This window comes from Sturnira hondurensis, unplaced genomic scaffold (assembly GCF_014824575.4).
Source record: "Sturnira hondurensis isolate 20B ecotype Veracruz unplaced genomic scaffold, ASM1482457v3 Scaffold0020642, whole genome shotgun sequence".
Classification (NCBI taxonomy): domain Eukaryota; kingdom Metazoa; phylum Chordata; class Mammalia; order Chiroptera; family Phyllostomidae; genus Sturnira; species Sturnira hondurensis.
This window is the reverse complement of record NW_028093273.1, coordinates 2,607,893-2,634,750: the sequence shown is the minus strand read 5'-3', so window position 1 is coordinate 2,634,750 and position 26,858 is coordinate 2,607,893. Positions and strand designations below refer to the sequence as shown.

The 26,858-nt window shown below is 38.0% G+C and overlaps 1 long non-coding RNA gene across 1 annotated transcript in view; it reads right to left on the bottom strand.

Moving 5' to 3' along the window:
* LOC118976072 (uncharacterized) overlaps positions 1 to 26,858 on the bottom strand; it is a 74,594-nt gene that overhangs the window by 6,179 nt on the left and 41,557 nt on the right. Inside the window, exon 3 of the long non-coding RNA XR_005064193.1 lies at positions 15,543 to 15,671. This is a non-coding gene — a long non-coding RNA (uncharacterized LOC118976072). The remainder of the gene's footprint in view (positions 1 to 15,542; positions 15,672 to 26,858) is intronic.

Genomic DNA, 26,858 nt, shown 5'->3' with positions numbered 1-26,858 from the left:
CATTACTTTTTAAAAAATCACAGAATGTTATTTATTTATTTTAGAATAATCATAATTGTAATTGTATACAAAAAATATTTTCTTTTATTATTTCTAACTTTTCCAACAGGACTGTAAATGTTGAGAATAGAGATTATATGTAACATAATCACTGTTGTATTTGTGACCTTAAGGTACACACATACAATATGGTTTCTAAGTCAAAAGTGATACATATTCAAATACATAATAAGAGAAGAAAACTACTGACAAATACTCTTCATGAATATAGATGGAAAAATCCTTAACAAAATATTAGTAAATGGGTCTCAGTAACATATAAAATTAATTACATGTCATGACCAAGTGGAGTTTATCCCAGAAACACATAGTTTAACATCTCAAAGTCAATTAATATAAAGCATTATATTAATAGTGTGATGAATAAAAACCATTTTACCATCTCAACAGATACAGAAAAAGCACTTGACCCAATTTAGTAGCTGTTTATATAAAGGTTCTTAAACGTTTTTATTTGTTTACCTTCTCTGAAAAATTTACAATTAACATTATACTTAGTGGTGAAAAGCTGAATTCTTCCCCACTAATATCAGGAACAACACAAGTATGTTCATTCTCATTATGCCTACTCAAGACTGTGCTGGAGATTCTAGCCAATGCAATCAGAAACATAGATCGGAAAGAAAGAAGTAAAACTGTCTTTATTAGCATATGATGTGAGTTTGTATATAGGAGATCCTAAGGAATGTGCAATAAAGATCTACCAGAATTAATCATTTAGTTTAGTGAGGTCAGAGTATGCAAGATCAATATACAAAAATCAATTTTATTTCTATAAGCTAACAATGAACAATCCAAAATGAAATTAAGGAAACAATTTCATTCATGATACTATCTAAATACTTAGGAATATATTTAATGAAATAATACAAGACTTGTACAGTGAAAACTAGTAAGAATTGTTGAGAGGAATTATAGAAGACAAATACATAGAGACGTTTTTTGTATTCATGATTTAGAAAGGCTGACTGTTATGAAGTTGGCAATTCTCTTTAGGTTAACCTATTGATTCAATGCAATCCTTACCAAAATCCCAGCAGGCTTTTGTGTAGAAATTGATGAGAGATTCAAAAATTTATATAGAAAAATGCAAAGGGCTTAGAATAGCCAAAAGCATTTTGAACAAGAAGAACAAAGTCAGGGAACTTACCTGACTAAGACTTACTGTAAAACTTTGGTAATCAAGAGTGTAGTATTAAATAAAGATAGGCTTGGATCAATGGAACAGAATAGAGTTCAGATACAAACTCTACATGTATGGTCAACATATTTTTGATAAAGGTAAGAGCTATCTTTTTAACAAATGCTGCTGGAAAAAATGCATATCTAAATGAAAAAAAAAAAAGAAAACCTAGCCCCCTTTCTCACATCACACACAAAAACTTACAACAAAATTTAGATCTAAATATAAAAGTTGTTTAAAAAAACAAACACAGGTTCAAAATGGTGTCACTGGTGCTAAAAGACCATGATACCAAACCTAGATTTATAACCTGATCTAATTGCAGTTTCAAACTCTTCCAAAAACATAATGTTAATCAACCAGTGTGGAATTCTCTGGTCAAGCACCGGTAAGGTATTCCATCACATAGGCCCTTCCATCCCCCATAAAAGAAGAGGCAATCTATACAATAAAACCTGTCCTCTTCTCTTCCCCCAATGAAAAGATGTCCCATCCCCAAAACGATCCCTTCTTTTCTTTCCCATGAATGCCCCACTTCCTTTCTATAAAAATTTTCCATTTGTGCAGCTCCTCAGAGCACCCTCCTAGTCACCCAATTTACAAATCACTTAATAAAGCCAAGTAGGTCTTCAAATTGACTCCATTGAATTTCGTGTCTGAACAGACCACTTGTATAACTTTATGCCAAAGGAAGTGAGGTCATCTGTCCATATCAAACCCGGAGCACCTAAAAAAGCTCGTCATCAAAGGAGGGAGCTCTCCTGAGGGACGAATCTTGTTTGGAATTGAATGGCCCCCAGCCCTTCAATCATACAGGACAGAAAGAAAACCTCGCCCAGGGTTTACCTGAAGTGCACACATGGAAATAGCCCCTGCACATTTTTTTGCCATATCAGTATACTCCCTGGTATGACTGTTTGTTTGATTCAATTTTTCAAACTTTAAACATTTAATTAAAATGGAAGATATACGTAACTACCACAAATGGAAGTACGGAAAAGTTGCTTTAAAAAAAAAGAAAGCAATCATTAAAATAAATATAAATTAAATCAAAATCATGTTTATCTAGTCCTTGCTTAAGAATTATAGCTTGACAAATATGACCAATGACACTCAAATACGGAACAGGCTGACAGGGACCAGACAGGAGAGGGGAGAGAATCATAGGGGAAAAGGGGAAGGACTCACATGAACACGTATAAAGGACACATGGACAATAACTAAGGTGGGGGGCGGAAATGGAAGGGAGGTGGGGAGCACTGGGCGGGGGGCGGGCAGGGCTGGGAATATAAGACAGAGAACTGCACTTGAACAAGAATTAAATAAAAAAAATAATAATTAAAAAAAAAGAATTATAGCTTGAGGCCCTGGTTGGCGAGCTCAGTTGGTTGGTTGTAGGTTCCATCCTGGTCAAGGCACATAGCTAGGTTGCAGATTCAATCCCTCCATGATGGGGTGTGTGTATTCAATCTCTCCAAGTCGGGGTGCATATGGGAGGCAACTGATCAGTTTCTCTTTTATATCTGTGTCTTTCTCTCTCTCTCCCATTCTGTCTCTTAAATCAGTGAGCATATTCTTGGGTGAGGATTTAAAAAAAAGAAGAATTGTAGCGTGAAGAAGGTTCTGGGGAGGAGCTGAAGATATAAAACTATAATATCAAGCCTTTTGTCTTGCCTATTTAAAGAGCTGAAAAAAAATCAAAAGGGTAATATCTATACACAATGTGGAATTATCTCTTACTCCACTGGTTGTATTATCTAATATGTGTAAAGATTAGATAGGTTGCTTTGGTATTTTGATCAAGCTTCATTTAAAAATTTTTTAAAACATTTTACTGATTTTTGAAAAATTTTATTTAGTAGGGATATGCTTCCCTTGCTCTTGGGTTAAAATTCAAGCAGCTCCCATAATTTGCTCCTTGTTCTTAGGTAGTAAACGTCCAAGGGCCATATTAAGTAACAATTACATTCTCAATTTTAAAATTATGTCTTTTCTCTGCTACTAGAGCTGGCTCTAGCCAAGGTGTGAGAGTCCTATTACATAGTTCTCTGTAGTGGAAGCCAAAACCTACTTTCTGGTCCCTCCTATGCCTAGATCCAACCGCTACTCTCTGGAGACGTCTCTACAAGTCCCATCCTTTCCTCTACAACAGTCTCTTATATAATTGAACATAGCAATTTTCTCTTCTTTTGTCTTTCATGTCTTAAGGCCAAACTGCCTCTTTTCTCAATGGTTTCTTACCATAAAATTTCTTCTTTAAAAACTTTAAAAATACAGGAAAGTTGAAAGACTGATACAGTAGCCAACTATATACCCCTTACCTAAATTTTATATCTATCTTCCCTGTGTATCTGCCTATTTTATATATACATATTTCTTATTTTTGAGCCATTCAAAAGTTGAAAACATCATGCTTAAGTATTTTAGCATGACAACATCTATCTCCTAAGAACAAGGACATTGTCTTCAAAACCACCATATTATTATCTCACTTAGAAAAATTAATAGCAGCCCTGGCTGGGTAGTGACTCAGTGGACTGAGTGCTGACCTGTGAACCAAAAGGTCACTGGTTCAATTCCAAGGCAGGGCACACGCCTGGGTTGCAGGCTAAGTTCCCAGTTGGGGCCTACAAGAGGGAGCCAATTGAGGTATCTCTTGCAAACCAACATTTCTCTCCCTTTCTTTCTCCTTATCTTCCCCTCTAAAAATAAATTAAAAAATATTTTTAAAAAAGAAAATTAATAGCAGTTTAATAAATTTAATAATATGTTATACACAGATCATATACAATTTCCCTGACACTCAAATAATGCCTGTTTAGCTTTTTTAAAAAAATCTAGATTTAAATAAAGGATCTTGCATTGCATTTGGTTTTCATGGCTCTTTAGTCTTCTTCAATCTAGCACAGTCCCTCCAACTTTATGTGAATCTCATTACGTTGCTCAAGTTAAAGTTCTAATCAAGCCATCTTGAACAATGTCAACCTGAGAAGCCACAGCCCACAACTGCCTCCAGATATAGAAAGGGAAAAACGATTTAAAGGAAGACAAATGCCTCATTTCCTTTGAAAACTCTTTCAGCAGCTGAAATACACAGGTGGTTCCTGTGGTAAAACAGACCACACCCCAGACCCATTTTTTACGAACACCTGATAGGCTAGATCTTCCCCATCTTGGAGTTACATAATTCCATTTTTGAGACTGCTTACAAAACCTTGCTGGTGGATTCTTTCCTGTTGGTTTGAATCACTCATGAAAATAGTGGAGACCATTTTGGAGGCTGAGTCTCCTTTTCATTCATATCAGCTGTCACTCTGATTGGTGACATGCCCATGTGTGACGAGCACAGCATGGAAGCACGAGAGAAGAGCTTGGCATAGGCATTTCTCAGGCAAGACCAGCACAAGGCAGAGTGGCTGAATGCAGAGACAAATGCAGAGTCTCAGGTTGGCAAGCAACAAATGGCAACCTAGGGTCCCAACAATCTCTGTTTTATTCCAGACAAAGGGCTGGCAAGAAATGGAAGGGTTTCAGAACATTCCAAGGTGGTACTGATGTCTTCAGAAGTGAGCAGTGAACCTGGAAGGGAGTCTGATGTGGGAGACTCAGAGGAGACTCAGAATCCAGGAGGCAGGCAGAGAACAGAAGAGAAATCTGTGCTTGGACAAACAAGGACCTTGGCCCCAAGCAAGGGTTCAGGGGCAGAATTCCTGTTCCCAGAAAGGGAGCTTCATAAAGCAAAGCAAGTCTGCACTGGAGAATTTATTTAAGTAGGAGGCTAGAACTGGCGTTTATAATGGAGACAGAAACAGTATGTGAAAAGGGTTATGCCCAGGGGGTGATGGTCCAGGTCAGCAGTAAGCACTGTATCCCGAGTCCAACATTCAAAAGATGATATCCAAAAACCAACAGTGGTTTCACTAGGAAGTGTGAATTTGTCTTCATTCACTCTTCTTCCTCAATTAAGTCAGCCTAATCCTCACCTTGCCTTTTGGCTCAGAACCTAGCTGAAAAACATAACAAACAAAATCTTAAAATCCCCTCAAATCTTTACATTAATATAACCTTTGTATTAACAGACATCATCATCCCATTGCATTTTCAGTTCAAGTAAAAAGTAATAATCTACTTGCTGTTTCAAGGGATTTCTTGTGTTCTACTGTCTCTAGGCAATTCTCATGTTCAAATTGGCTCACGAGCTTCTGGGGGTTAACCTGGCACTTTCTGTAATACTCTTTCAATGCCATCCCCTGAAGCCTATAGATTTCCTCATGGTGATCAGAAATGCTCTATTCTCATCTCTAGTACTATGGATCTTGCAGGTCCTAAGAGTCAGAAGAGGTAAGTTATGCTGCAGTAACAGATGATCCCCAAATCACAATGGTTTGTTGCACAAGACAGTTCTCATTACACTTCATGTTCATTGTAAGTCAGTGTGGCTTTGCTCATATTGCCTTAACCTGGAACTCAGGATGGTGGTACAGCCTTTACCTGGAAGACTGCCAGTCTCATGATTGAGAAAAAGGAGAAATGGCAAACCATACACTGGGTCTAGAAGCAACGGTCTGGAAATGACGCATGCCACTTCTGCTTACTCTTTGTTGGCCAGAAGAAATCTTATGGACTGGCCTGACATCTTCAGTGTAGAGAAGTATAATCCTTCCTGAGGATGGAAGTGCTCAGGAACAATAATTCAGTTACCCATATGTGTTACTGATGTCAGGATGTATGCTGCTCATGTGCTAATGAAGATATATCTGCTTTGCTATCAGGATATAGTATATACCATTGTGTAGGGATAAGAAGCTTCTGGGTCCTCGGCTAGGACTGAGTTTCTGGCTGGTGCACAGGCCCCCTACTTCCTGCCCAGGCCAGGTTTCTAGCATTTGTCCTTCATCCCATCACAGAACCAACCATTGTGGCCTTTGGGTCTTCCTTGGAACCAGGCTTAGGTCAGGATTGACAAGGTTAGAATAAGCATGAGTTGCCTCCTCTTCCCCTCCTCCTCCCAGCTGGGCCAGAGGCCTTCCCTCAGTCTCCTTCTTGGTCTTTACAGCTTCTTCCTTAAAAACCGTTTTTGTGTTATTTTATTATTATTATGTTCATCATCCTGGCCAACCAGTTCTTAACACACTGCCAGCACATTCTCTTGTGTTTCTTTTTGAAGTGACTTTTTTTCTCTAATGTTTCTTTTAAATCCTAGTTCACTCTAGTTGTTGGCCTGCCTGACACTGTTGTCACAGGTTCCTCTCATTCTTTTCAATTTACTTCTCTGTTACACAAATTTTCCCAGGCCTCTCAACGCTCTGAGTACAAATGAGATCACATTCACAGTAATGACCCAAATTGCCTTGACTCATCTCGCCCACTTGCTCATGTAGGACCTTTTAACCTCACCAAAGCTCTCTCCAGTTACTTCTGGGCATGCCAGGACAAGGGCCAGGGTTGGGAGTCCTGTCCCATTCTTCCGTGTAGGCCCCATTCCATGAATGTCCACTCTTGGTGGACCCAACTTGGCATTTAGGTTGTTCAAGATTCTTTGGCTGCAAGTCGTGTAAACAAACTTGAGATAACAATCAAAATGGAAAATTCACGATAAGAATGTTAGGCAGTCTCTCAGAATATGTGGAATATAGCTGGCCCTTAATAAACTTCTGATAAACTAGAAAAAGGAAACCTTTGAGAATTTTCCCTGTCTCCTTTATCTGTTTATTTCCGGGTGTCTGCTTTATCAGCTTGCCTTTGCAGACTGGATCTTTCTGCCCCAGAACTCACATTGGAGAGATTCTCTAGTGCTCACTGAACCCTAAATCCAACTTCTGTCTGAGAGGACCCCATTCGCTCAGTTCTGATCAGGAGTCTAGGACTGGATTTCAAGTTATAAAAGAGTTTTGAGGTTCACTCAGTGATTTATCAGCATCAAATGGGAATGTGGAGAGAAAAATTATTCTTGAATTAACCAGAGCTTCCTTAACAAACTGGTGGCTTAAATAACAGAAATTTATTCTTCCATAGTTCTGGAGTCTAGAAGTCCAAGATCAAGATGTTGGCAGGTTGGGTTACTCCTGAGGCCTTGCTCCTTGGTTTGCAGATGGCTGCCTTCTTGCTCTGTCCCTACATGACCATTTCTCTGTGTGCCCATCCCTGGAGTCTCTCTGTACATCCTGATCTCGTTGTGATTTTGATTTGCATTTCCCTGATGCTAAGTGATGTTGAACACCTCTTCATGTACCTGCTGGCCTTCTTTATGTCTTCTGTATGTCTCCTTTGAAAAAATATCTATTCGATCCTCTTTCCTCTTCCCATTTTTAAATCAGATTATTTGTTTTTTGCTGTTGAGTTGTGTGAACTCTTTATATATTTTGGATATTGACCTATTATCAATATACAATTTGCAAATATTTTCTCCCATTCAGTAGGTTGCCCTTTCATTTAGTCAACAGTTTTCTTAACTGGCAAATCTTTTTATTTTTGCTTTTGTTGCTTTGCTTTTGGTGTCAAACCCCCCAAATCATCACCAAGACAAATGTCAAAGAGCTTACCACCTATGTTTTGTTCTAGGAATTTTATGGTTTCAGGTCTTGTGTTCAAGCTTTTAGTCTATTTTGAGTTAATTTTTGTGTCATATAAGATAGTGGTTCTGTTTCATTCTTTGGCATGTGGCTGTCCAATTTTTCCATCACCATTTATTGAAGAGACTGTCCTTTTCCCATTATATATTCTCAGCTCTTATAAATTAATTGACTAGATATGAATGGGTTTATTCTTTGGCTTTCTATCCTGTTCTATTGGTCTATGTGTCTCTTTTCATGCTAATACTATGCTGTTTTGATTACTGTAACTATGTAACATAGTTTGAAATCAGGAAACGTGATGCCTCTAGCTCTGTCCTTCTTTCTCAACATTCTTTTGGCTATTTGAAGGCCTTTGTGATTCCATGTAAGTTTTAGGATTGTTTGTTAAATTTCTATTTAAAAAAAAAGTTATTGGAGTCTTTGCTGGGTAGCTCAGTTGGTTGGAGCGTTGAACCACCCAATAAAGGTTGTGAGTTCAATTCCCAGTTGGGGTGTATATACAAGGCAGCCGATCACTCCCACATCAATGTTTCTCTCTCTCTCTCTCTCTCTTTCCCCTTCACTCACTCTCTCTCTCTCCCTCTGTCTCTAAAATCAATAAATACATGTCCTCAGGTAAGAATTTTTAAAAAAGTGATTGGAAGTTTGATAGGGGTTGCATTGAATCTGTAGGTTGCTTTGGGTAGTATGGAAATTTTAACAACATTAGTTCTTCTACCTTAGGAGCATGTAATATCTTTCCGTTTATCTGTGTCTTCTTCAATTTCTTCCACTGATGTCTTACAGTTTTCAATGTACAGGTCTTTCACCAGCTTGGTTAAATTTATTCCTAGGTTTTTATTATTTTTGATGTAATTGTAAATGTAATTTGTCTTAGTTTTTCTTCCTGATAGTCTATTATTAGCATGTATTGATTTTGTATTTTACAAGTTTACTGAATCTGTTTATTAGTTTTAACAGTTTTTGATGGAGTCTTTGGAGTTTGCTATAAATAATATCATGTCAAGTGCAAATAGTGACAGCTTTACTTTGTCCTTTATAACTCAAATACCTTTTATTTCTTTATTTTGCCTAATTGCTCTGGCTAGGACTTTGAATACTATGCTGAATAAAAGTGGTGAGAGTGAGAATCCCTGTCTTATTCCTTTGTAATTTTTTATGGGATACTGGATATTGTGAATTTTATGTTATTTTTAATTGAACATTATATTCCTCTAAAAATGTTAGTATTTCCTGGCTGGAAGGTAAATTCCTAGCAGGTTAATTTGATCCTTTAAAGGTTTTTTAAAAGCCTTTAAAGCCACCTAAAAGGTGGCTATAGAAGATACTTTTTCTGGAGCTAATTTAGTCCCATTTCTAAGGCATATCTCTCTTTTGGGGTCTCTAGAAATGCCCTTTGTACTCGATGAAGTCTCTCCAGTTTGGTTGTCAGAAACTATAATAATGTGTGAGCTTGGGGACTGTTCATCTTACAGCTGGCCATTAACTGTTCCTTCCCTCAAAGCTGTCCTTTTTCCACTTCATGGGGTCTCAACCTATGCCTTTGCATATTGGTACTTTGTCAAAACACAAACAAAGCCTTATATAAATTTCTGGAGTTCTTCCTACGTGAAGCTTTGTCCTCTCTGGTACTCTGTCCTACAAATTCAAGTTGCCTGAAATCTAATCTCCATCTCCTTAATTCAAGAAGTCTGCCAAACTCCTGTGTCACAGGCTAAGAAGTATCCCAGGACAGAAAACCTAGGCACTAATTGGGCTCCCTTTTTAAATTTCTCTGTTCTTAGGGATAAAGCCATCTTGCCTTTTGTCTAATATCTGAAAATAGGTATTTCCTACATTTTATCCATTTCCCTGCTTGTTTATGATGATAAGGTAATTCCAGTTTTTTTACTATATCATGGCTGGAAGGACAAACAGGCAGGCTTTTAAAATAATTAATCAAAAACACTTAAGCTTCCCTGACTGGCATAGTTCAGTGGATTGAGCATGGGCCTGCGAACAAAAGGATCGCGGTTTGATTCCCAGTCAGGGCACACGCCTGGGTTGCAGGCTAGTTCCCAGCAGGGGACGCATGAGAGGCAACCATACATTGATATCTCTCTCCTTCTCTCCTTCCCTTCCCCTCCAAAGATAAATAAATAAAATCTTAAAAAAAAACCACTTAAGCTGAGAAACTTAGTTATTTTACTTGCGTACTAATCTATGTCTTTGCTCAGAATTCAAACATTATAAGGCCAATCACTTCTGTACATTCAAAAACTGTCCCAATTAAGGAGAAAAAAATTTCATTTGCAGAATTCCTTTTTCCCTGGCCATTTAATTACCTTTTTCCTGTGTGTTAACATGGTTATCTCCAGGTTTCCCTTCCTTCATTCTAACACTCTTCACATTGATAATACTCAGAATTCTATCATGTCCACATTATTATAATTTCTTCATTGTTCCCTGGAAGTAGGTCCACATTTGAGGTTCACTTCATTCCTCCCACCACCTATTTTTAAAAATTTTTATTTCTTTATTTACTTTTAGAGAGAGGGGATGGAAGGAAGAGAAACATCCACGTGAAGGAGAAACATCAACTGGTTGCCTTTCGTGCGTGCTCCAACCGGGAACCAAAGCTGCAACCTAGGCATGTGCCCTGACCAGGGATCAACCAGCAACCTTTTACTTTGCAGGACAACACCCAGCCAACTGAGCCACACTGGTCAAGGCCCACCACCTACTTTTAGGGAAACTGATTATCAGGGCATAATTTATCAGTGCTCTATTATGAGAAGGAGGCTTTGAGCAGACATCTGTCTATTCAGGAGAAGCTCCTCACTCCGATATCTTTTCTCTTGGCCGATCTTGTAATCTAATCTACACGAAGGAAGCATTTTGAGGCAGTTTGCAAAGTGTATTTATTCTCTTATAAAATTCACGCCATCTATTCCTCTCTGTTTAATTTCATCCAGGTGACCACTGAATCCATTCTACTGATGGGAGGATGTATAATTGCTTTTAGAATATAGTTCTTTCTAGGTTACAATGTCTCATAGTTGAATGAAGATTATCTGTTATTTTTCCCCAGAATCTTTGCCCTCTGTAGGAAGAGTAGGGCAACAAAATCCAGGCAATATTGTGAACAATCATCAAACCCCCAGATGAGGAGAAAAGAACCTCAGGGTCAAAGAAAGGTGGTATGGTAATGTAAAGGAGTAGTGGAGGGCTGAAGGCAGCTGGATCTCCTATTTTGGGTTGTCTGGTAAATATAAATACAGCCTATGTCTCTATTATTGATTAGATTTTTGAGGCTTCATTATTTTGGAAAACTACATTATATTTTCTGTAACCATAATTTAGCATTATACACATATCGGCTCCTTCTGGGAGTGTATATGAAATTTATGGAAAAGAAATGTACATACCTGAATGAAAAATAGCTGTCATATGTGGCTGAATATCAGATATGAAAGGACCAAGTACTGACAAACTGCTTACAATACTGATTTATACAAAAGGCAGTCAGAACAGGAAACAAAAGTAGCTTCAAAAATACAGATTTTTTTAGTGCCTAAGCCCAGCAGTATGCACACTCATCACCAGACAAAATGGACAGTAGCTAAGCTGACTGATGTAGTCATTGAAAGGCCAAATAGGGCCTTTACTTTCTTAGATTTTTTGCTCAAATCCAGAAACATAGGCTCTGTGTTGTGAACAACATATTGGAATTAGAAGGGTTTACTACTCCCACATCATTAAAAGCAAGTTTACAATTCTTTGAACTACTCTGAGCTTTTTTTTTAGATAAAAGATCGATTTTTTCCTAATGTTTAATAAACTTTAGTTTCTCCATCTTCATAGAACATGCACATTACTTTTATGAAAGACTAAGTTAGACATGAAATAATTGGTTATCTTGATAGTCTGCCTACATTCAAATTATTCAGTAGCATTTTCCCTATTCATCATGCATGTGATGCATATGTAACACACACAGCGAGTCGGTGAGAGTGAGAAAGAGCTAAAGCGAGAGCAAGAGAGACAGAGAGACAGAAAGAGAGAATTGACATTGAATTAGAAGTTCTGTATTTGAAACACTAGTGAAGTATGTGAATATATAACATCTTAGTGTCAAAAATATTGACATATTATCTTGGGAAAATGTTTATAAGAACAATACACAAAAAGCAGGATACTAAATTACATTCTTTAACATCATCGCAATTCAAAACATAGGACACTAAGTTCAAAAACATGTAGAATATTAGTTGTAGTTTCTGGTTAAACATCATTTGCTGAATGAAAGCATTTCCCTGCCCTCTCCTGAAAATACAGCAAAATGACAATAATAGTGTTGTGGGGTTTTTTGGTGTGTTTTTTTTAAAGCAGAATAAACCTAAGAGGTCAAAGAAAATGTCATTAGAAATACCAGGGCATTAGAGATGTCATTTAAATTTTAGATCCTTGGAAGTAGATATAAAAGTGGTAACTGACTCGGAAAATGAGAGAAAGCTAAAGAAATAAAGGGAAAACAGAAAAGAAAGCCATTTCATGCCTTCACACCCACAAGGGACTCAGGAATTGGTGAAGTTGATTGTCTTTGATAGTGCAGGAATAGAATTGCCAAAAAAGTCTATTTAAAAACATTGAGAACCTCCAGGTCTCCTTGCTGCTCTCACACAGCCAATTCCTGGCAAAAGACTAAAGATATTAATTATTGACAAGAGAGTTACACTAGAGAATGTCAAGTTATTAAGATAAATTATTGGACGGTGAGTAATAGGAAAAACAAGGAATGTTAAGTGATAATCCCATTATCCCCCACTCACCTACAACAATACAGCTTGCCAGATTTTATACTTTTTTTATATCAAAGACTGGATTCTTCTTTGTTCTAACTTAGGAAAAAATATCTACAAATATTGATAATTGGGGATTTCTTCATAAAACAGCCACACCGTCTTCTAGCACAGTCCACCACACCACTTATGCAGAGAGCTTCTAACCAGCTCTCCAGGCCATACTTATTAACAGGTTGGCAAAGCCAAGAATTACCAGCCATTTGGAGAAAACCCCTAAGAGCAAGCACAGAGACCAAAGAGTAATAAAAAGAAACCCCAAGGGAAAATAGTCAATACCAAAACCAGAAGAAAACTTAAAATCGTGCACATCTGCAGAGGTATGGGAGAAGTTATAACATCCGAAAGAGGGTCAAGTTGGTGTAGTGAAATTAAAAATATAATAGCTGATATATAAAATTCAATAGAATGGTTGGAGAATAAAGTGGGGTATCTTCTGGATATTAGAACAGAAAAATAATGAGGTTGAAAACTGGAGAAAAAAGATAAGAAAATAAGAGAGCAGACAAGAGGTTATACTGGGTTGGCCAAAAAGTTCATTTGGTTTTTCCGTAAAATAAAGGGCACATTTTTCATTTTCGCCAATAACTTTATTGATTTGGATATTTTGAGTATGTTGCTTATCTCCTGAATGGTATAACACTGACTGTTCTCAATTAACGTCTCAGTTTGATTGCTATCAACTTCAACTGGTCTACCTAATTGTGGAGCATCAGCCAGCGAGAAATCTCCAGCATGAAACTTCGTAAACCTCATTTGACACATTCGATCAGTCACGCCACCTTCTTCATACACTGCAAAAATCTTTTAAAAAATCTTTTGAATTTTTTATTGTTGTTCAAGTACAGTTGTCTCCATCCTCCCCGTCGACCATTCCCCTCCCTGCCCCTTTTCTTCCCGCCTCCTACCCTTGATCCTATCCCCTTTGGCTTTGTCCATGTGTCCTTTACGTATTTTCTTTGATAACTCTTCCCCTATTTTCCTCCATTATCCCTCTCCCCTGTTCCCTCTGGCTACTGTCAGTTTCCTCTTTATTTCAATGTCTCTGGTTATATTTTGCTTGCTTGCCCATCAGTAAATGAATGGATCAAAAAACTATGATACATTTATACAACGGAATACTGTGCAGCAGAAAGAAAGAAGGAGCTTCTACCCTTTGTTACAGCATGGCTAGATCCGGAGAGCATTATGTTAAGTGAAATAAGTCAAGTGGTGAAAGACAAATACCATATGATCTCACCTAGGAGTGGAAGCTACTCAACAAAGCAGACATGCACAAATCTTTTTTTTTTTTGCATTTCAGTTGCGTTTTTACCCTTCTTAAAATAATAAGCATACTATGCCAAAAATGTTGTGTATTTTCTTCCATCTTCAATAGTAAAATGGCTACACAAAAATTCACCAGTTTTGATAAGATTTTTAAAAATTCACATTGCCATGACAGCTGTCACCATACAATCTAACTAAATTGTTTCAAATGAAGTTAAAGACAACTAAGCACTACTAGAACTATTGTACAGAAAAAAACAAATGAACTTTTTGGCCAACCCAATACATCTAATAGAAAGAGAAAACAGAGAAAATAAAGAGGAAATTATAAAGAATTATACAGGAAGAATTTCCATAAATGAAGAATGAAAATTCAGAATGCAAGGACTTACTGAGTGTTCCACGTAATGGGTGAAAAATATGTTCCATACCAGGACACATCATCACAAAGTTTGGTGAAGAAATGAATAGGTATCTCTGATTTGATAAGACAAATTCAAATTACAATTTTCTCAGATAACTTGGGAATGAATTGGTGATGAAAACAAATAATGAAGCAAGGAGAAATATCAAGGCCAACATTAACAGCACTAATTCAAAAAGTCACACAATAAAGAAAATGTAATCAGAATTCATTGCATAGCTCAGTGATGAATATTACTTGTACAGTCACAATAATATATATATACTGAATATACATATTGGAATGTAATTTAACTCCATTGAGATTATTGTGGAAGAGGAAGTATGTGTTTGAGAGGTGCAGAGTTGGGAGGAAACAAGAGTATAAATGTTCATCTTCCATGGGTGAAAGTTAATAGATAATACCTAACTTTAAAAATAAATCAATAAAAGGAGACAACAAAGCAATAACTAAACTAATTCAGAGTGATTGCTCCTGGGGAAGAAAACTAGCAGATACATTGTGGAGGAGAAGATGGCTGTTTTACCAAGCATTATAGATATACTATTTTGTTTAAAAAGTTAAAAGAGTTAAAATAAATCAAAAATGAAATTATGGAGAAACCTAATGGTTATCTCTGGGTGATATAAGCTATGAGTAATTTTTATGCCCTTCTTTCTAATTTTCTCTATTTTTAAAACTTTCTATAATTCATATAGGCATTTTTAAGAGGAAAGATAACATTCTTCAACCTTTTAAATACTTGTACTTTACTAAACTGGAAAAAGTGTATCTTTAAACTGTCTGTCAAACTAAATTCACAGTATTAATAATGGGACATAGCATCACATTAATGAATATAAGAATGTTATATATGTGTATATACATGGTAACAACTCCTTTTTTAAACCATTGAAACATAAAATGGAAATAAACTATTCACATATGAACCAAGAGCACCCCTAGCTTGGATCTATATAAAAGTTTCCAAAAGCTCTTTCATCTTTCAAACCACCATTAAAATTAAGCAAATTTAAAGGGAAAGTAAATACAGTCTAATCAGCTTTGAAACCATCCATATTTACCTCCACTATCTTTTCCATCTACATATGGGACAATGCTCCGACCAACTGAACTACCTGGTCAGACCCTTCACTATCTTTCATCAGCGCATGAATTCATGTTTTCACCTAGTCATAGCCTGTGTATACCTGTGTAAACCAGTTGTGGTGTTCCAAAAAGAAGCGTTGCTAGGTGTGGGATTGGTCTGAGGTGAAAGGGCTTCGGGGGAGGAAGGTGAAAAATATGGTCCAATTCCTTGAGGCTTCCAGTTTCCTCATCTGTAAAATAAATCCAATAATTAGTGTATCTAAATCTCCTGTAACAGTGCCCCAACTGTAATAAACACATAATAGATATTTTTCCTTCCTTTATCATACTTTCATAATTTTTAAAAGCACCTACAATAATGCTTTGTACATGATAGATAATAAGTTATCTGCAGTATAAAAATGTCAAACTTTCAAGGTGAGTTTCATCTGACTGCTAGCTTTCCTTCTTTCAGGCTAACAAAACTTAGACTTTTATAAATGATTTATAATGGGCTTAATATTTTTGAGTATATTTTTCTCTGAAGTGCCTCCAAGTTCTCTATTGTGGCAGACACCCGGGGGGTGCCTAGCCCAAAGCCATGTGCCAATGATGCCTCTTAGCAGAAAGGAACGGTTTCCACCTTAGGCTGAAGTTTCCCAGCATCCACTGCTGCTGGAGAATGGACAAGTGACCCAGTGGTACCTGAGACAAACGAGCTGAGAGCAATTTTGGAAGTATGTTCTTCCTTGATAAAATAGAAACTCTCTCTTTCCTGCTTTCATCACTGGAGAGCACGAAGCTTGGAACTGTCACAGCTGTCTTGTGACCATGAGGAGAGGACAGAACAATCACAGAGCAGCTCAACCTTCCCCACCCAACTACAAATTCTAGTTACGTGGGACTATTTAAGCTACTTTTATCAGGTGTCCTATTCCTTGTAGCCATAAGTATCTTTCAAATATATCCATGATAAGCTTAAATTGTATAATCTTACAGTGGACATTACATTCAACCAATGCTGGTGAAATGGGTAGATTAATGCCTACTTTACTGTTCTCCTTAGGTACCAGCCAATAAAGAAATTGTCTTTTTAGCTAAGCTAAGTTAGCATGTTATCCATTCTCTGTATTGGATTGCTTTCCAACTTAAGATACTTTTATTTGTCTGAATCTAAACTAAAACCTATTATTTTTTAAACTCATGAAATTCAGAAAGAAATTTCAAAAGTAAAAATCATTCTTAGTTATATTTCTTAGAGAAAATCATAGTTAACACTTTGCTGTGTTTCCTTCCAGACTTTTTCTAACTGCAATGACTCTAGTTTTTGTTGCTATTTACTTATGTTATGATGGAATCAGATTACTCCAGAGAGCACATTGGTGGTGCCAGGTGGCTGTCAGAATCTTGACATTCATCTGTTTGCATAGTCAAAGCAGCAGCAGCTTGTTAGCATACCTAGAAGCTCTAGCCTGGTGATCTGACATGGAAATTGTCCAGCCTCCTCTGGAGTGGTAATCCAGTTGATACTAGATGGACTGTATTTGTCCTTTTTTTGATCAGACTGATTCTCATTAAAGGGAGCAGATGTTCACCAGAAGTCTGGAAGTTGCCACAGAAAGGACATCTGTATTGACTCAACATGCGGACAGTTTGAAGTTAGCCGGGAAAGGAAAGCGACTTTCCCATACACACTAAGCCACATTGGTAAATCAAGGAAGGTGATAGTCAGAATTGCAGAATCTTGGGAGAAGACAGTCCCAAAATGCTGGAAAAGAGCAGGGAGATGGGAAAAAAGAGCATGGATGCCTGGGAAACAACACAAGAGGTGTTAGGGAACCATGGCTTGGGACAAATGGCTTTTAACCACTTGGCCCAAATTTATAAGCCGTTTCTCCATCATTTCAAATGATTGTATGTCCAAACTGTGTACTAACTATTGTGATATTTCCAAGCTCTTATAACTATATTTTGTTTAGAAACAGACACTGGCAGCTGTGGCAGTGGGTGGTGACAGTGGTGGCTGGGAGGGGAGAGGACAGAAGCAAGGTGGAGATGGAGGCTTGGGTGCATCCCTGAAGCCCCCTCAGCTCGCTTCAGACAAGAGAAGGAAGGACCTTCTGTGGACTAAGGGGAGTCAAGGAGCCTGGTGGGGCTGCCCCCTCACCTGACCACCTGAACACCCATCTCTCATACCTCAGCCTCTAAATACTCTGAGTCTAAATACTCCCTCAGTGACTGCAGCCTTGGCTTCCTGGGAGTGACTTGGACCTGGACCTCCAGAAGAGTGGTCTACTAGTTTCTTATATTTGCCATAACAAATAACCAAAAACTGGGTGACTTAAAGCTACAGAAACATGTCTCACAGTTTTGGAGAGCAGAAGGCCAAAATCAAGATGTCAGCAGGGCCATGTCCTTTCAAGACTCAGAGAAGAACCCTTCCTTGTCCCTTTATTTTTTGGTGTTTGCCAGCATCCTTGCCATTCTTTTGTTTTAGATGACCCACTCCAATCTTTCCCTCTGTTGTCATATGGATGTCTTCTCTCTGCAAGTTTTCACATCATCTGCACTGCCATCTCCTTAAAAGGACATCAGTCGTATTGGGTTAGGGGCCCACTTTACTCCAGTTCATATACACAGGGTGGGGCATAAGCATGTTTACAGTTGTTTGTATGAACAGCAATACAATAATTAATAAGTAGTTCAAGAATATACTCTGTGTTTCACATACTCACAACAGTTAACTGACTTTTGCCCCACCCTGTGTGTACGTATGTATGTATGTATGTATGTATGTATGTGTGTGTGTATATATATATAATTGAGAGGAATGCACAATGCCGCCCCTAAGAGTGTCCAAAAAGAGATGCTGGTTGTATGTTTTAGAGAAATCCCATTTTAGGTGAGGTTTTTTTAGATCCCTGATTTTTATGGAATATAGTTCTATAAAATTGTCTTGAGATTCTTTGGCTCTACATATATTTATAATGGACCCTAGAAATGCTATGTTGGGACTGAATTCTGATTCTGAAGAATTTTCAAGGTAGAGTCACTCTATGATCGATACTAGTACACTGGTCAGCAAGAGAGAAGAGAAATTGGAGAACAACAGAAAGGAAGAAGAGGACCATTGCACATGAAATTGGAGCAAAAACCCAGAGAGTCAAGGAAAATACAGCCAGGACCAAAATCCAGAACAGGGAAGTTGCCAGGCACGGAGATGGCTGCTTTCCTCTTCTCCCCGCTGGACCCATGGTCATTAACTTCTACTTCTCATTGTGTCTGCTTTCCCCCCTCTTTCTCTGTTTCTTTGTTCTATTTGCACACAGCACACAGTTTCCGTTCCTTACATCATGTTCAACTTCACCTAGAATCCTAGTTTCCCAACTCTATTTTCTGTGAGAGAGAATCATACTGGACTGGAGGCATAGAAAGTATGATTAAGTACACAGGACTGTTCCTTTTGTATGGCAGTGAGAGTGTTGATGCATGTTCTATAAGAGATCTTCAAAAGGTAAATATAACACAACCTGGTAATATATTTGTATGAAGGGTCATGGAGAAGTCGAAGATAATACCCAGATAGTGACCTATGACCAAGATTGACAGGGTAGCATCTATCTGGTATATAAACCCATTGTAGGGAAGAGAGAAAGGCTTACATAGTAAAATGTAAGCTGGCTGCTAAGGCTTCTGTTTGAATGAGATAAACATCACTTCTGTTCCCATGATATTAATCAGAACAAGCCTCACGTCAATGCAGTGGAGCAGTATAACACCCTCAGAGGAGGGTATCACATGCTTGCAAATAAAATAATCTGTCACAACAGTGCTACTATTCTCTGAGATCAATTTGGAATATAAAATATATGGAGTGATAATGCCTCTAAATGACATCGGGCAATTGGGGTGAATAGTAGTCCCGTTCTTCATCCCAAGGGTCCTGGACTGAAAGAGATTGCAGATAAGCCAAAAGGTAAAAGAGCACTCAGTGAAAAGGTGGAGGATGTGGAGATGCTTGTCACATGAGATAGAGCTTCCTGGGTTGGTCATGGAAAGGCATGGAGGAAAGGGGGGCTCAGTGGGAATCAAGCCACACAAAATAAAACACAAAGAAGTATGGAAGTTCTCAGAAGTCCTGCAGTGAAGACTTTATGAAGCATATTGGTCCACACAGTAGCCCTCCCCATTTTTTCTATCAACATCAAATAGAGCTTCAAAGACTGTACTTTAGGAAACACTCTTATTGACAAAGTGAAATGATAAATCAAAGGAAATCCAGGGTAACACCTTTCATCTGTACTCATAAGCACAGAATTTGAAGAACTTTTTCCTTGGAACAAGGAAAAAGATCTGGCGGAGAGGGTCTCAAACTTTGTTCTTTCAAACCAAAGATGACATAGAACCCTAGTATATGAAACAGAGAGGAGCAGGGCTGCTCTGGTTTCATCAGGGTGGAGAAGACTAAAGCCCCACCTTTGTTAGTCCTCTGCTGCCCTGCCCACCTCTGCTTCTGAGAAAGCTTCACGGATCCTTAGGAACTGGAGAGGCTTTGGCTGAAAATCTGTAATCTAAGACAAATCCTCCATTCATGGACAGGAAGACAACGGCATAGAGAGTTGCCCAACGAGTAGCACAACCAGGTAGCACAGTCTCCAGCCCCACTAGGCAGAGCGTGGTTTCTACTGCATTGTGCTGCCTCGTGTCTTTGTCCTTCTCCTACTCGTGTGTCTTCTCGAGATTACTCTGTTTCTCTGCTGATTCCTAGTATCAGCACCAGTGAACATAATGAACTCCGTTCTTCTTAAGAACCTCTTTGGAATTAGACATTACATGTAGAATCATTTAGCCCATTACTGGTGTGCTAAATAATAGCATCTAATGGCATGAACAAGTAAATGTTTCTACCCAAATGTCAACTGTATTAACAGAAAGTGACTTGGCCATGTGCCCGATTCTGTCTCAAAGATTAATAGCCATTTCAAAAACTTCCTGAATAATGGTTTATCCCAACCTCAGAATAAGATAAAGGCAATTTTGAAATTCTCAGCATATTCGACTTTTGAAGCTTTGGGTATGAATATGCTTAAAAGATTTTGGAAACATCCATGTGGGTATTGAAGAAGCACTGACAACATTCAAGTGTTTGCATGTTTCTTTGCTAAGACCTCATCCTCTTATCAATGTGCCCTTGGGGGATAGTATTACTATATAAGCCAAAACTTGTATATTAGATTTTAGAAATAATAAAAAACAAATAAATGGGACAACAGTGTCAATAGCAGAAAGTGCACTGCTCACAGCCTCCTGAAAGCTCCCGTGTTATGATGCAAGAATTATCTTAATAAACAGCCCCACGTAATATCAATCGAGGTTTCTCTTTTTACACATTTCCCAGGCTTTACTTTCTTATAAGGGACAGGATTGTTTCGTTTTTATGAAAATGAGACCACACTATGTTTATTATTCTAGAAGTCCATTTTTCATTTAAAAATATGAGAAACTTATTTCCAAGCATATAGTTCCCTAATTATTTTAATATCTGTATAATATTTTATGACACAAATGTACCCAGTTCATTCAACAAATCCCTTCTTATAGACACTCAGGCTGTTTTCTTATTCTGATTACATCAGATGTTTACAATCTTTACTATCTTTGTCATCATGAGGAAAAAGACCTTGTTTTAATTGGCACTTCCCTGATCAACAGCAAGGCTGAGATAATTTCATCGGTTCCTTGGCCATTTATAATTTTTTCTTCTAAATTGATTGTGCAAATATTTGTCCATATTCTAATGCATGGTTTAGTTTTCTTACAAATGCATAGGAATAGTCGGTATATTAGAGTATAGCCACTTGCTTATCTTGCCTTTTAAATGTGTTTATATTTTCCTTTACTGTGAAGAAATTTTAAAGTTTAATATTGTCAATTTTTCAATCTCTTCCTTTAAATTTTTGTTTCTGTGTTTTACTTAGAAATCCTTTCTGATCTGGAGATCATAAGATGTTTTTTTTTCTAAAAGTTTTTGAAGTTCTGTGTTATCACATTTATGACTTTGATACATCTGGCATTTGTACTCACGGATGGTGTAAGTCAGGGGGTCCAGTGGTATTTACATGCGGAAAACCAATTCCTTTCAATGTTGATTCTCTTCCATCCTTAAGGGATTTTCTTCAAATACATGTTCAAGGCTGGCTTAGAAGTATATCCATATTCAGGAAAAAATAAACAGAATCTTTTAACTAAGTGAAGCTGACATTGCACACACCACTTGTATTCCCATTCCAATGACCAGATCTTAGCCATTCAGACATATGTTGCAATAAGTGAGGTTAGGAAAACAGCTGTTAGCTGAGCAGCCATGTGCTAAGGAAGACAGGGAGACTGGACTTGAGTCTCCACCATGATCCATTTCTTTCACCTTTGTTAATAATAAAAGGAAATTTTATTTAGGAAAAAAGTTTCAACTAAAATTAAAAAATTCTCTTGTTGCTTGCTATGGTCATGTGACCACACATAGAAGTTGATGGGTGACATTTCTGGGACAGATCCCTCAAATAAGGACAGCTAACTTGTTATACACCTTTTTCTCCTTCCCATACCCTATGTACTGTCTGGAATGCAACATTGCCGTTGGAATTCCAGAAAGCATTTTGGAACACGAGGCCTACTGAGAAGGAAAACCAAGCACTCACGATGACGACAGACAACGTGAGAGTATCTCAGTGGTTGATGACTTCCCAGAACCACTGTGCCAGCCCTGGATGGCCCATCTCTGAATTTCTTTTACATGAAAGAAAAATAAACTCCAATCTTGTTTACATTTTTACTTAAAAATTTCTGTTAAATGCGGCCAAACCACTTAATTTATTTTCAGTTCTTATTCCTTCTGCCCTATTTTTCTTATTGCACAGGTACTTTTTGTGTCATGATAAATAGTGGGGTGACAATTTACCCTACTGTTGACATCCTGTCTCATGCCTGATTTTAAGGAGGACATGTCTAAGATTTCTCTATTAAAATTAAGGTTTGCTGTGATATTTTGGTACAAACCTGTGTATTAAGTGACAGAAACTCTGCAAAGAGCTTTTAATAATGAATGGGTGTTGGATTTCAATGAATCATTTTTTCTCTATCTTATTAAGATAGTCATATGGTCCATTCTTTATTTTTCATTTTTATTAATTATATTTTATTGATTATTACAGTTGTCCTGATTTTTTCCTTATTGTCCCCACCCACACAGCACCTCCCACTCCCTCAGGCAATCGCTCCCACCAATGTTCATGTCCATGGGTCATGCATATAAGTTCTTTGGCTACTCCATTTCCAATTCTGTACTTTACATTCCCATGGCTATTCTGTACCTACCTAGTTGTATTTCTTTATCCCCTCACCTCTTCACTCATTCCCCCACACCCCCCTCCCATCTGGCAACCGTCAAAACATTCTGTGTATGAATGATTCTGTCTCTGTTCTTCTTGTTTGCTTAGTTTGTTTTTTAGGTTCAGTTGTTGATAGAAATGTATATTTTGCCATTTTCATGTTCATAGCTTTGATCTTCTTTTTCTTAAATAAATCCCTTTAACATTTCATATAATAATGGCTTGGGGATGATGAATTCCTTTAGTTTTTCCTTGTATTGGAAGCTCTTTATGTGTCCTTCAATTGTAAATGATAGCTTTGCTGGGTAGAACAATCTTTGCTGTAGGTTCCTGCTTCTCATGGCTTTGAATATTTTTTGCCAATCCCTTGTAGTCTGCAAAGTTCCTTTTGAGAAATCAGCTGACGGTCTTACGAGAACTGCCCTATAGGTATTAATTGCTTTTCTCTTGCTGCTTTTAAAATTTTCTCCTTATCTTTAACTTATGGCATTTTAATTATAATGTGTATTGGAGTGGGCCTCTTTGCATCCATCTGGTTTGGGGATTCTCAGTGCTTCCTGGACTTGCATGTCTATTTCCTTCACCAAATTAAGGAATTTTTCTCTCATTATTTTTTCAAATAGATTTCCAATTTCTTGCTCTTTCTCTTCTCCTTCTGGCACACCTATGATGTGAATGTCGGAATGCTTGAAGTTGTCCCAGAGGCTGCTTTTACTATCTTCATTTTTTGAGATTCTTTTTTCTTCTTGTTGTTCTGATTGGTTGTTTTTTGATTCCTTATGTTCCCAATCATTGATTTGATACTTGGCTTCATCCACAGTATTGTTTTTCCCCTGAAAATTGTTGTTTATTTCAATTAGTGAATCCTTCATTTCTTTCTTTTACGTATTTGTATTGATTATGCTATTAGTTTTCCCATTTTTTCCTCCTTTAGCCCCCCTCCATTCTGCTCCAACCTTCCAGCATCCCCTCTGCTGCTTAGTTCATGTCCCTGGGTTGTATATATAAGTTCTTTGAGTCTTCTGTTTCCTATACCATTTTTTAGCTCTCTCTGTCTATTCTATGCCTACTCCTTATGCATCTTCTTCCCTGTACCTTTCCCTCCCTATTGCTCCCTTCCCACTCCCCACTGAAATCCCTCCATGTGACGTCCATTTCTCTGACTCTGTTCCCATTCTACCTGTTTGCTTAGTTTTTGTTTCCATTGTTTTTCTTTTCTTTTAGGTTCATTTGTTGATAGTTGTGAGTTTGTTGTCATTTTACTGTTCATAGTTTTGATCTTCTTCTTTTTCTTAGGTAAGTCTCTTTAACACTTCAGATAACAAGGGCTTGGTGATGATGAACTGCTTTAACTTGACCTTATCTGAAAAGCACTTTATCTGCCCTTCCATTCTAAATGAAAGCTTTGCCGAACAGAGTATTCTTAGATGTAGGTTCTTGCCTTTCATGACTTCAAATACTTCTTTCCAGCTCCTTCTTTCCTGCAAGGTTTCTTTTGAGAAATCAGTTTATAGCCTTATGGGAACTCCTTTGTAGGTAACTGTCTCCTTTCCCCTTGCTTCTTTTAGGATTTTCTTTTTATATTTAATCTTGGGTAACTTAATGATGATATGCCTTGCTGTGTTACTCTTTGGGTCCAAATTCTTTGGGACTCTCTGGGCTTCCTGGACTTCCTGGAAGTCTATTTCTTTCACCACATTGGAAAAGTTTTCCTTCATTATTTGTTCAGATAAGTTTTCAATTTCTTGCTCTTGTTCTTCTCCTCTGGCACCCCTATAATTTGGATATTGGAGCATTTCACATTGTCCCAGAGGTTTGTAAGACTTTCTTCATTTTTTTAAAATTCTTGTTTCCTCATTCTGTTCCAGTTGGATGCTTATTTTTTCCTTTCATTTCAAATCATTGCTTTGGTTTCCTTCTCATTACTGTTGGTTCCCTGAATATTTTGCTTTATTTCATTTTGTGTATCTTTCACTTGTTTTTTTCATTTTTTGACCAAGCTCAATCAGATCTCTGAGGATTTTGATTACCAGGGCTTTAAATTCTCCATCAGATAGGTTGGCTATGTTCTCATCACTTAGTTCTCTTTCTGAGGCTATGCTCTGTTCTTTCATTTAGGCCATATTTCTTTGTCTTGGCACACCTGAAAACTTGTATGGGGTAGTGCTGAGTTGTTCACCAGGACAAGGCAACCATCCTTGCTGTGCTGCAGTGCTGCTGGTCTGGTTGTTCTGATTTTTTCCTTAATTCTTTAGTTGTCGGGGTTCCATACAGTTTGACTTTCTGGTGCTTCTGGTTGTTTATTGATTTTAGGTTGGTTGTTATCCTCCTTTTGGTTGTGCAAGGAAGGGAAGGGTTTCTATGTACACCTCCACCTTGGCCAGAACTCTTGAATCCTTCATATCTGACTAGATCTTTATGCTGTGAAGGTCCTCCCTAAGTTCCTTGAGCATCCTTACAATGAGTGTTTTTGAATCATATATCTGATAGATTGCCTTTCTTCATTTCATTTAGCGGTGTTTCTGCAGTTTTCATCTGTTCTTTCATCTGGGCCATGTTTCTCTGTCTCCTCATTTTTGCAGCCTCCCTGTGTTTGTTTCTATGTAGTAGGCAGAGCTACTTTGACTCTGTGTCTTGGTAGTGTCGCCTAATATAGTAAGTGTTCTGTAGGGTCCAGCGGCACAACTTCCCCTATCACCCAAGTTGGGTTCTCAAGATGCCCCCTTCATGTGGGCTGAGTACACCCTCCTCTTACAGTTGAGCCTTGGTTGCTGTTGGCAGATCAATGGGAGGGATTTACCCAGGCCAGTCAACTGGAAGAATTGGCTGTGACCCTTTCCCACAAACTTCTGCCCTCTGTGGAAGATTGGCTATGCAGAGGCAGGGTGGTGGCGCTCTGATGTGGTCTGTGGCTATCCACTGGGTATGTGGGTCCTGGGGTTTTAGAAAGAGACTTTTCTAAACTTTGGTTCACTTTGTTCACCTTGATGCCAGACTTTTCAGTTTCTCCCTATATGCCACTGGTGCCTTTCAAGCTGCTACCCTGGTGCTGGAGCTCAGAGGGAGTGAATCTGAGTAGGTGAGTCCATGTGTAGGTTCTTTATGTGGAACTGCTTAGGATTCCAATAGTTTCTTCCACTGACTCAATCCCTGCTGCTTTTTGTAGCCAGGGGTTGTGGGGACTTTTCTTCCTGGCACTGGAACCCTGTGCTAGGGGTCCTGGTGTGGGGCTGGGACTTCTTGGTGCCGAGACATCCTTCCCAAATTTTTATCCACCACAATTGGGTGAGGTACCAGCTCGTTCCACATCTGCCCCTCCTACCGGTCTGGATGGATGTGTTTTTTTAAAATCTGTAGTTATCAGACTTCCATTAAACTCTTTCTCTGATGGTTCTGAGTGATGATTTTTCTATATTTTAGTTGTAATTTTGATGTGGTTGTGAGAAGAGGTGAGCCATGTCTGCCTACATTGCCATCTTTGACCAGAAGTTGTTTCTTCTTTAATTTGTTAATGTGTTATTTGCTGTGGATTTTAAACATTTTTGTACAGGCTAAATGCTATAATGCCTGTCTCAACCCCTTTCACTATGTCCAAACTTATTTATCCAACAATATCTTTGAGATTACTCTTGAATACCTAATAGGCATCTCATTAAAAAGGTTTAATAGCTAATCCTTAAACAGACTCCAGACATTCTTCTCTCCCAGTGATTCTCCCACTTGGCAAGTGGCACCTCCATTCATTTAATTTCTCAGCCTCATATTTGAAATAAATCTTATCTACTCTCCTCCCCTCAGATCCCATATTAAATACATCAGAAAAATCATACTAGCACTGTCTTAAATATGTATCTGAATTTTTCCACTCATCAGCAACTCTCTCTCTTCTATACTGGCACATGTGGCTCAAGTTAAGTCCCTTGGGAACTGATTCTGAGGTGAAGATTTGCATACAGAAAGTTTACTAGGGAGTTCCTTTGGGATAAACAGTTGTCACTAATACATGAAATATGATTTGCCATAGGGAGAATTAAATTGAAACAGAGTTGT